The sequence below is a fragment of the Protopterus annectens genome, chromosome 2.part0, assembly GCF_019279795.1.
Source record: "Protopterus annectens isolate FY-2018-M chromosome 2.part0, PAN1.0, whole genome shotgun sequence".
Classification (NCBI taxonomy): domain Eukaryota; kingdom Metazoa; phylum Chordata; order Ceratodontiformes; family Protopteridae; genus Protopterus; species Protopterus annectens.
Window position 1 is genome coordinate 924,154,770 of NC_056728.1, and position 12,642 is coordinate 924,167,411.

General features: G+C 37.1%; 1 protein-coding gene across 5 annotated transcripts in view; it reads right to left on the reverse strand.

Moving 5' to 3' along the window:
* Positions 1-12,642, reverse strand: part of SEPTIN11 (septin 11) — a 1,067,046-nt gene that overhangs the window by 290,118 nt on the left and 764,286 nt on the right. The window lies entirely within an intron of this gene.

The following is a 12,642-nucleotide window of genomic DNA, read 5'->3' on the forward strand; positions in this document are numbered from 1 at the left end:
ATTTGCCCTGAATGCACTTCCCTGCCAAGTGAGCCCCCCATGCATAGTCTGATGCGTCTGTTGTTAGGGTTTGGGTGGCAGGGGGTAGAGTGAATGGCAGTCCCTTGCTTTGGTGGCAGGCCTCTGCCCACCAAAGAAACTATCTGTAGGCAAGGTATGACAGGAATCATTGCTTCTAGATCCTGAGAATGTTGACACCATAGGCTTTTTAGATACCACTGTAGTTTCCTCATATGCAGTCTTGCATATGGAATTAGGAGAATGCAGGAGTCCATGAATCCTAAGGCTTGCAGTATTTGTCTTGCAGATAGCAGGGTCTTTGTGGCCATTAGTCTGAAGTAGGCTGTCAAATGAACTTGTTTCTCTGGCGTGAGGAAAGCCATCTGGGAAGTTGTGTTCAAGCTTGCTCCCAGGAATACAATTTGTTGGAAGGGGTACAAGATGTGATTTCTTTTCGTTTATGTTGTACCCCAGAGAAGTTAGCACTTTTTGTACAAACGCCAGATGATTCAATAGTATGTCCTGGCTTTGTCTGAATTAGACAATTGTCCAGGTATGGGTATATTTGAATATTTCTTTGCCTGCAAAATGCAATGACTGGAGCTAGGCACTTTGTGAATACCCTGGGTGCAGTAGATAAGCCAAAGGGCAGTGCAGAGAACTGATAGTGCATGAAGCCTGCTTTGAAGCGTAGGTATCTTCTGCAAGATTCCCTGATTGGGATGTGCAGGTAGGCTTCCTTTAAATCCAGTGTTGCCAACCAGGCATCATTGCCTAGCATAGGAAGCAACTGGTGAAGAGTTAACATCTTGAATTTTGGGATCACCAAAAAAGTGTTTAGGATAGAGAGGTCAGGATAGGATGCCAGGAGTTGTTTTTTCTGGGCAACAGGAAAAGTCTAGAGTAGAAACTTTGTCCCCTTTCCTCTTCTAGGACAGTCTGAATAGCTCTTATATTTGCTTTTGAGCCTCTGCCCACTGATTTGGGGGTAAATATGGTCAACCGTCTGGTGTTGGTAAAGTGTGGAAGTGGAATCTGTATCCTTGGGAAACTATATTTAAAACCCATTTGTCCTGGGTAATGAGTTCCCAGTTTTTTGCCTGCAGAGCAATCTTTCCCTCTAAAGGTGCAGTCAGGTGAGAAGGGCTTGGAAGTTTTAAAGTAAAGTCATTGAGACGGTTTATCATAGGGGGCAGTCTTGCTACTTCCTGCTTTGGAAGTGGGAGCCCCCCCACTGCTTAGTCCTGTGCGTACCTTGGGACTGAAGCCTGGGTGCTATGCTGGTTCTGGGTTTGGACTGAGAAGGCCTGGAAGAGGCAGGAAAGGACCAATTCTTAGAGGGCCAATGCCTACTAAATCTTGGAGGCTGTACTTGCAGGAAATCTTTAACAGTTTGCATAGATTTAGCTTTTTCCTCCATCTTTTTAAGTACTTCTTCTGCTTTGTTGCCAAACAGGCGGTCCTGGTTTAAGGGAGCATCCAGCAATTTAGCTTTAACATGATCTGGCAAAGATTGCTCCTTAAGACAAGCATGCCTTCTAAGTACAGACCCAGTGACTTCTAAGTACAGACCCAGTGACAGCAGCCCTGCAAGATGCCTCTAGTGAATCAAAACCACATTGCGAAATATGTTTTCCAACTTGTTCAGCAGAATGCATTAAATCCTGTAAATCTTTATTTTCAGCACAGTCAGGAATCAACATCCTTTTCTGTTTAAGCAATCCAATAACATGCTGCTGATACTTTAACATATAAAGCTGGCAGTTTAAGGCCCTAATGGCCAAGGTTGCAAAAGTGTATACCTTCTTATCCCACATATCCAATGCTCTGGAATCTCTGTCAGAGGGGGTAGGATTTTTGGCAGAAGTAGCCTTAATGCCCTTGGGTCCGTGTGAAATGGTCTCAGGATCCACAGTAGGATTTTTAAAGAGGAACTTGTGAGAGTCAGGAGCCCTGTAATACCTATCTGGTTTTCTGGGAACAGGAGGTAAGGACTCAGGGACCAGGCTAGATTCCAAAAAGGCATAATCAACAATGTCCAGTACAGGGGGCGGTAGCTAAAGGCCAGTGTTGGGGCAGAAGTAAGAAATCCCTAAGCCTCTTTTTAGAATCAGAGTAATCCTGGCTTTCCCAGCGAAAATGTTCCCTAAGAGTATGCAAGGTTTCACCAAAAGAGAAATCCTCTGGAGGGGAAGCAGAGGGAATAGAGTCCTCTGCATCAGAATCCTCATAGGCAGAGGTAAATCCTGGTCAACAGGGGAAACAGAAATTTCAGAATCCTGATCAGAAGAATCATAAGCAAATTCAGTCCTAGGTCTCTTAGAGGGGTAAGGTTGGCTTCCCCTGATTAAAGTAATAAGGTCTTCAGCCATTCTTATCATTTGATTTTTAGGCATTTTTAGGCATAGAGGCCTGACCATGTGGTCTGGGCGTCAGTTTTCTAGGCATCGATCGAGTTTTAGGCCTTGAAGAAAAAGATGGCATCAGTTTAATATGCAAGTCAGTAGGCCTGAATACACCCTCAGAAGCCAGTGCCTGCACAGCGGCTCCAGACCCATCCAAGGTAGAGAAATCCGGAGGTTCCACAGTTGAAGCGTCTCGCGGAGTACCAGACTCTGAATGGGTCTCAGTAGAGGCCTGCAAATCTGAAGTCGCAGCTATCAGGGGCTGAGAAAGTGCTTCAGTGAGTATCGGCGAACTGGGGACTAGCTTAGGATAAGCTTCAACGGCAGCTTTGGACCTAGGCGTGCTGTCTGTATCTTTGCATTTTTTCAGAATGTCGGTAGTCAGGTGGCTTATAGAAGCCATATCTGGGTAATTGAACCGAGTACCAAAATATTTAGAAGCGTAAATATACTGACGATGAATAGTTCATTGTTTAAATAAGGCACAAAACCCACAGCGAGGTACGTCGTGGTCAGGGCCTAGGCAAGGAATACAGTACGAATGAAAATCTTTATAAGGTATTTGCTTTCCACAAGAAATACAATTATTGACTTTTACTGATGTCAGTTTAGAACAAGAAAAAGTTTCCCCAATGGGGTACTTAGCTTTAGTTGAAGACTTTGGTTCTGAAACTCGAAAACGAAAATTTCAGGAGTTGGCCTACCGGCACTTGCAAACTGCTTCTGCTTGGGGCACCGCACAGCAAGAAAGACTGATGTAATGGCGTCGGCTGCAAGCTTTATACTCCTGACTACCTGATGTCATGAAAGATGAGACAGCAACTGACGCAAGACCCAAGACTTTGATAATCAGGCCGACTGAGGGATAATGCAAGCAGATAACCCAAATGTGATGACTGCAACAGTGAAACATGAAGAACATCTGCTATTTCCTAACAGCAAGGCAGGACTGCTCCCTAAAGTCATTCAAACTACAGCTAAGGTCTCACTTCCTCAACTCCTAACTCTGCAAGTGTACTGTACCAGATTAGCACATCACTACTCTTTAACCTCATCCTTGCTCATCTCCCTCCATATATTCTTCCTACCTGTACTGTACTACAACTCACCTCTTTCCTTCCTTTTGTTATACTCCTTCACCCTCAACTACCTACCCTGTCTTCTATTTCTCAAATCTAGCTCTTTTAACTCTACACCACTTGTAAAACATTTTGCTTTCTGTTGGAAATGGCAACAATATGGCTGTCTGTATATCTTCTCAAATCTGAAATGCAGTTCTCTTTTGCAAAATGTTGTAAAGACTATTGTATATTATTACTTTTAAAATGTTAGTGTCACTCTGTCTATTGCTACTGTTTGCACATTGGAGCCTTTCTAAATGGGTCTCTGCTGAAAATAGGTAATGAGTCCAATTAGACCTTCCCTGTAAATAAAAGCAAGAAATCAACAACAAAATAAACTAAAATAATAAAATATATATGGCTCTATGATGTTATATTGAAATTAAGGAACATCGAACTGCATATGGTTGAGACCATACGATCAAAGTTCAATTTCGAAAACAAAAAAAAAAAAAACTGTCTTTGCAAGGTCCCCCACACCCCTTGCTAATTATATACATCAACTCCAAGATCGCACTACAGTGGTGAAAAAGTAATTTTCCTATTCTTCACTGTGCCGCGATCTTCATACAACTGATACAACAGCTTTTACTTTTCAGAAAGTCAGTCTTACAGTCTTGATTATATGAAGCTCAACTTTCTGAAAAGGTGATCCTCCAAACTGGACCGATATTCTCTGGAGTCCTTTCTGTTCTACTTGGCTTGATTCCAAAACCCTAATCTCTCTGCATCCCGCATACTTCCATTTGCCTCCATTACCATCTCTTCAACTCTGTTTTATAAAGAAGCAGATGAATATAGAAGTCTCACCTGTGTAAACTACCCTATTTAATCTGATTTTACTCTTGTCCTGTTCCCATCACAAATAAATGTCTTCCACTCTATCATCTATAACCTTTTCTTTGGTTGATAAAAGTATGCCTGACCTATATACAGAATCAAACCAATGAAAAACATTTTCACTGCATGTATCTTACTATCCATGCCTAGGACCATTCATTTCCAATATCATTTTTTTTTAATAATTTTCTGCTTGGCCTCTTCCCATATACCCATAGCTGCCACAACAGGGTCCACGATATATCCCTGATTAGTTAATCTTTTCATTTACATATACTTACTGCTATAGACTTTGTTTTATCTTCATTTACACACTGAAAATATATGAAACTGTTTTGAAATATCCCACAACACCCTAATTTCAGATTTAAGACCTGTCAAGTACAAGATATCATCATCCACAAAGCAAAACAATTTTTTTGGCTACCAAGCCAATAATATCCCTGAATTTCCGGGACTCATCTTTTTTTGCTAAAAGTCCCAAGTCAACAGCAAATAAGAGGAGAAAGGAGGCATCCCTGCCTGGTCCCTCTACTCAAACAAAAGTTGTCAAAAAGGACTTTTCCCACCTTAATTTTGCTTCTGAGCGATCATATTTTCCACATCAACGCTATTATACTGTTTGAGAAAGCAAATACTAAAATTGCATTACTCATGAATTTCCAGCAACCCTATCAAACAATTTCTCTGTGCGTGAGTGCACTGATGAAGGCCGCTAGTTGAAACCGGTATGCTTTATACACCTTTGGTGTTTGGATTAATTTTTCTCTGGATGTTACAATAAACTAAGAGTTTTATGGAACTTTTATCTGTCATGACAGCCAAGTCCTTGGCTCCCACTTCACCAACTCTGAAATATCTAACGTTTCAAAGAAAAAAAAAGGTTCAAAATATGCCTCTTCCAGATTTTCCCACTCCTCTGCGTCATACACATTCTCATAAAATTGCTAAAATATGTGACTCTCTTTTCAGGTTTCAAAGTTAACCTTGCCATAGGGTCTCTTTGCCATAATCAGGCACAAAAGTTCACGACACAAATAAAATCACAAATAGACGCTGCTCCCAGTGTCAATAAAGGCTGTCCTCCATACTGCTCCTTCTGTACAGATGTGTAATTTCACAATTGCATACACAAAAATCAGACAAAGGGGGGTGGGGTTGTACTTATGGATCAATGGGATTACACTAATAGGATGCTGGAATTACTGGATATGGATAATAGATATGTTACAGTATCAAGAAATGAAGTGAATATTTCATATAAAGGAATAGATTTGATTCTAGAGGATAATTTGTTACAGGGGTTGATTGATATTAACCCATACAATTTTTTAAAAGTACCCAAACCAGTAATACCAGCTATTTTTGGTATCCCCAAGATACATAAGGGGGTGGATGACCCACCATTGAGACCTACAGCTTCTTCACAAGGATCTAAAACCCAACCACTGTCAATATACATGGATACTAAACTGTCAATATACATGGATACTAAATTAAAGAGGTTTTATTTTAAATACCTACACATTTTGATGGATTCATGGGACTTTTTGAACAAAATTGGTTCCAGTCCATTTATAGAAAATATTATTTTCCTTACCATAGATGTAAAGGATTTATTTTCAGTTATACCCCATACAGAAGGTCTTACATGGTTTGGAAAAATGTTGGTTGAAGTTGCTTTTTTGACCACAGACGAATTCAAACTTGTATTAGAAAATATGGAACTAGTTTTGAAATACATTTTCAGTTGGACCTATATCACCAAATGGATGGGGTGGCTATGGGTTCAGGGTGTGCTCCCATATATGCCAATATTATTATGTTATATTGGGGACAACAGCATGCATTTAAGTCTACATTTTATCAAAACATTAAGGAATATTACCGTTTTTTTGGATGACATATTTATCCTATGGGAAGGAACTGATGAAATGATTATAGAATTTATGAATTATATAAATCACAGCACTAGTTTTTTACAATTTACACATGAAATTGGTGTAGATGAAATACATTACTTCGATATCAAGTTACGGAAAAATTATGTAAACAAGATCGGCAGATATATACATATACAGGAAGGAATGCTATTCAAATTCATACCTACATTATGAGAGTGACTATCCATATTACCTCAAAAAGAATATAGTAAAGGGACAGATGATCAGAATAGCAAGAATGACAGCTGATAAAACTGATTTTTTGAATGAAATAGGGAATCTACACAAAATGTTTAATGAAAGAGGGTACCCAGATGAGTTAATTAACCCTATTAAGGAACTAGTGACAAAAGGATGGGGCACCACCTATTTACCCTTAATGACCAGTGGGGAAACTACTGGAGCTAAGAATGGTAATGCTAATATTGAACCAACCATTGTACAACTACCATACTTGACACTAACATATCACAAAGAAATGGGTTGGATAAAGAAATGTATAAACGATATTTGGGTTGTGTTCAGTAGGATACCTACAAGGGTGGGAGTTTTCCAAAAAACATTGAGATATAGTTTTAAAAGGAATATGAATTTGAAAAACATATTGGAAAAGAAAAAGAACGAATACAGAAGTGGAACATGTCCAAAATATGGTACCTTCAAAGGTGGGAGGTGTGCACAATGCCCATTTATAGCTGGAGCAAAGGAAATGGAAATACCTAGTATAAACAGGAATAATAGGGGTAAATCATATACTAGTTGCTATACAAAAGGTGTTGTATACCTGGCATATTGTAAAATCTGCTGGGGGTGCTACACAGAAAGTAACTTAAGGTTACATATATATGAACATTTACGTGATATTAATAAAAAGAACAAAAATAATGCCCTTTTTAGACACACTGACATGCAAGGATGCAGATTACAAATTTTGGGTATTGGAGGAGGTTAGACATAATGAGAGGGGGGGGGGGGACTGGGAAACAAAGTTAGAATTTCAAGAAATGATTTGGCAACTTAGACTGGACGCATGTAGCAGTCCAGGTCTAAATGACCATATTTCTATACGCCCGGCCTTGAAATTACTCTCAGTGGACCCAAAGAGACATACCTTAGAACAATGATATTTTAGCCCCTATTAAAGGAACATAGGAACAGGTACATCTGCACATTTTTACATTTATTTATTGGAATATTAGAATAGGTTTTAGTTGATGTGTAACACTATTTTATAAATACTATTGTATATATAGATGTATTGTTTTGAAATTTGTGTTTACACAGAAATAAACATTACAACTAGTTTTTATAAATTGTAATTATAAACTTTACGAATTTTATTATATTTAATATTTATAAGACACAAAGCACGTTACATATGCACTATGTATGCACCTTCGTAGGAAATTATTTTAATGCAAATGAATGTTACAATATGATATTTTGGTCCCTATGTGTTGAACCTGTATTTTAGTACTGATTCCCCATGTATTTTGCCCCTTGAATATTCCGAGTCATTTAAAAGATATATGTGTATAAAAATTCTAGACTCTTATGCTTATTATATATTTATATATTTTTTGTATATATTTATATATGTTTATATATATATATATATATATATATATATATATATATATACATTTTATATATATTTATATATTTTTTAAGGTCTGTATTTTTTAGCAAGAACAAGTCAATTAACAAGAAATGAGTATATATTATATATATGGTAGCGGTAACTCATTGTTAAACTAATATATAAGGGTTAAAACAGGAGAAGTCAAAAGTCAATGATATGGATTGTATTACTTTAAATATAGTAGAGAACTAGTGAACAGATGATTCTGATGAAGTCTCCGGTATGGAGATGAAAGCGCTAAATCCGTTTTTTATTTTTTACATGTTAATAAAATAATTTGAGAGCTACTGGATTTCGGATTTTTGTGTATGGAATTGTGAAATTACACATCTGTACAGAAGGAGTAGTACGGAGGACAGCCTTTATTGACACTGGGAGCAGCTTCTATTTGTGATCGCTTTGCCATAACTCTTTCTACTTTATTCTCCAAGTCTCTGTACTAATAACTTCTGTTCTCTGTGAATATTGTTAAACAACTGTTTAAGTGCATTTTACTATACTCATGCACATTGACCAAATGCTCCCTTATTTTGGTCTTAGCACTATGCAGTTTTTTCTCTTCATGTGTCCCCTTCCTCTGCAGCATTTTCTTATTTTTTTTTTAACATCTACTATTTAACACATTTGCTAATTCCCATTTTGACATTGACAAAGGCTTTTTTTGTACTAAGACTTAATAAAGTATTTGATTCTCCGTTTGGTGCTGGCGGTGTTTTTTTGGATTGGCGTTACATTTTTCTAAAAAAACTCATTTAATTCTTTCCTTCCTTTTCTATTTTTTTTCAAATGTGGCAGTTCATAAGATTTACTATTTTATGCTGCTTCCATTTTCCAGCCATTTTCATTTATTCTTACACAGTCTTCCAAACTCCCAGGTATTTAAAACACTTCTGAATACATCTGGGCTATTACTTATTCCAGTTTACTGGAAGCCACTCCCTGCACTGATGCTGTATATAGTTCTGCTTCCTGATAATCACCATTGGGATTCTACTCATCTCGAACTTTTTTAACTGATTTTTTTTTCTTACTTTTTCCAAGAATTTTTTTTTCTTTGCTGACACGCAAACAGTGTATGAGATAGCCAATAAATGAATGTATCCAAAAAAGTAGCTCAGGCTAACAGGAGACACCAACAACTTTAATAGAAACCTCAAGTGAGCGCTTTTGTCTAATAAAATTATATACAGAGACTTCTTCAGACTAAGGTTCACTTCTACAAACTTCACTTATATTACAGCACATGCACCAGTCAAAAATCACATGACTACAAGTAAAACATCACATAACCTTAAAATACGTAAGTACAGATAAACAAATTCTACAGACTGTGAACTGTTAATGTTTCAGTCCCTTCCTTTTCAAATGCATAATAAAATCCTCTCTGTTATTTAACCCTGGAGGGAAACAGGCATTTAGTCTAACCTGCCGAAAGAATTCTAACATCATACCTCTTCTATATTAACTAAGCAGTTTGTATTCTCCAATGATTCTAATACTAAAAACTTAAAATTAATTCTGCAATTCTTGTTTTTATAATGTTTACTAAGGGCATTTCTCTCACATCCACTTTGGACTGCATATTTATGCTCGTAAATTCTTTTGTGCAATTCACGCATTGTTCTTCCCACATAAAAAGATTTGTAGTCACAACACACTATTAAATACACAACATTGTTAGATTTACAATTAAATAACCCAGGTATAGTCACTACAAAATTTCCTGTACTTATTTTGTTACTTTCTGTAAGCAAATAACTGCAACAACTGCAGTTATAACATTTAATCATCCCACGTTTGCAGAACCTTTCTCTAGGTTTATTTAATTTGCCCTGAAAAAAGTTTTTCAAACTTTTCCCTCGCTTTTGTGTAAAATAAGGTTTGGCCCCTATTTTATTCATAATTTCACTGTTTGCCTTAAATAATCCCCAATTTCTACTTAAAACTTCTTTGATAGCATTCGAATCAACACTATTTTGTACTGCCATAACAGTTTTATGACTTTGAGACGATTTATTCCCTATGTTATATCTACTTCTCCCATTTTTCTCTCTAAAAGTCATCTTTTCTTGCAGGACTTTCTTTACTTCTCCTTCTGGATATCCTCTATTAATTATTCTACTGCAAAAGTCCTTCTCTTATTCTAAAAATTCATTGTCTTTGGTTATCAAATTACTAATTCTTGTTAGCTGCAGTTTGCAACATTCATTTTAGTTAATTTGGGGTGCATACTGGAAAAATATAGGTACATATTGTTCTGTACTTCATTTTTATATATTCTAGTAACTAATTTTTTGAAATCTTTATACAATGTTACATCCAAAAAGTTGATCTTACATAAATCAAATGAATAAGTGAATTTCAAATAAGTACACACATTATTTAAATAACTTATACATTCTTCCAAATTTTCTTTGTTAATCCTCCAAGTCAAAAAAACATCATCAATAAAGAAATAGATACAAATAATATTTCATTTATAGCTATTATTTAATACATTTGCTAATTCCCATCCATGCATGAAAACATTTGCATAACTAGGTGCCAGGGCTACACCCACTGTCACACCATTAGTTTGTACAAAGATATTTTCATAAAATGAGAGATATAGTTTAAAACAATATCAATCATCTCCATTAATAAGCCAACAGTATTAGACGAAAACATTTTATAAGGTACAAGGCAATTTTCTGTCAAACAAACACAGAAATATAATGAGGATAGTAGCTAATGATCACAGATACTGTATGATGCCTAGTCATATGCATCTTTAAGTAGATGCACTTAATAGTGCTTACCCTAGAAATCAAGCAGAGCCATATATGATAACCCTGGAGTAATCTATGTCTACTCATCCAATATTCAAGAAAAACCTTAAAGGTCACCAAAGTAGTATTTTGTTTGACTTGTAGTAGGAACTTATTTCATAGGCTGAGAGTACATTGAGGTATTAGAACCGCTCTCCCTCTAGTGAGTCTTTGTTGGTATAGAACAAGATTCCTAGTGGGGATGTTTTGTAGTGGAATAGAAAAAGAATGGAAACTTCCAGAGAGAGGGCAAAGGGCACTGTAGAAACCTTCTACAGTCTCCTCAGGAATTTCCCCAAAGAAAATTTCAGCATTAAAGAAAACAACTAGAATGGCGGGTGTACATCTTTGTGGAAGCATCAGGTGGGTTACACCGGCCACAGCATTTATGAATGCAATTATAGCACTAAAAGTGCTGTGAACAGTAGAAGTCAGGCAATGATGCAGTATTAAAACACTACCTTAATAGCTTTTACATAATGAAACCAAAACAAGTATAAACTATTTTCACTATTAGCTTTGTCACAGAAATACATTTAGAAATATGAGATGGGTAAATTCCATAAGCCCAGTGTTGCAGAATAATAAATACTTCTGCCATCCACAGCATTAGGTTTGGCTACCCTGATCATGGTCTGAGTAGGCAGTTGCTGAGGCTTCAAACACCAATATCAGGCAAAGGAAATTATTCAGGAGGAAGCCTGGCCAGAAGGGAAGACCATTCAAGTGCTGGCCATCATAAATGGTCAATAACACTTATGGATGCTGAATGAATAAAAATGATCTCCAAACACACAGCATTGCCTTAACTACAGGATAATTTTATAACCTTCTTCGTCAAACAGGTGGTAAGACATTTCTGAGAGAAAAAAACAGGGACAAGAAGTCATTCTATAGTGTAATTCATTAAAGTCTTTTTTTACACATATCCTCGGGCTAAAGTTGACACAGTAGAAGTGAAGCTTCATTTTCCATTTTTGTTGAGGACACAATTTTCTCCATACTTGCAGAGTCAGAAAAAGATGAAGAATCGGGGAGAGAAGGTCTCTGTATACTAGCACCAGTTATTGATTCACTCTTACTCAGGAAGTGGAAAGCTGAATAAGTGGCATTACTGGGGACACCGTCCTTGATGCTGGCTAATGCATGACAATAATGAGCATAACTTCCTAGAAGTAGACATGAGAAGTCATCTCAGGGCCTATTGCCAACAATGAACCTCTCTGCTGTGCTACAGTCTCTTCCACCTATTTAGCAATCTTCTACAGTTCTCCAATATGTGGTGGAATTCCAATAGAAGGATGAAAAAGCCAAGGGCTTTACACCAAGGAACAGATAGCCTGGAAGAACCACAATTTCTGCTGGTGAGTGTGTGAAAAGGAAGTATATTCTTGAAGTCCCAAATTCAAGCCTACAGATCTGTCTCAGATACTTGAGAGCATGTGTGTCACATGTTTATGAAGCACTAATTTACTCCTGCATATAACATGATGTGGAACCTTCAAAAACTCTCAAAGGAGGCATCATTCTAATCCATTTCTAATCCATTTCATTCCTTTACATGACAAAAATTCCATAGAGTCATAAGGCCACTATGAAATACAAAATCAGTCAGGCCAGGTCTGAGACTTGGGCTCTGTACCTTACTTTCTGCCTGTTGTATTTCAGTCTGAAAAGATGAAAAGGTCTGCAATCAACCCTTTCATTTGACCTCTTGTATTACTACAAGGCAGAAAGCTGCAACCTTCTTTCACATTTGGGTTGAAATACATTTACTTCTCACAACTATCACAGTAGAAATGTGGTTCAAAGCAAGTCCACAGCTCCCTTGGGGCTCCTGATTTTTGATGCAACACCACCAAAAGTATTTAGAATTTCTGTGCT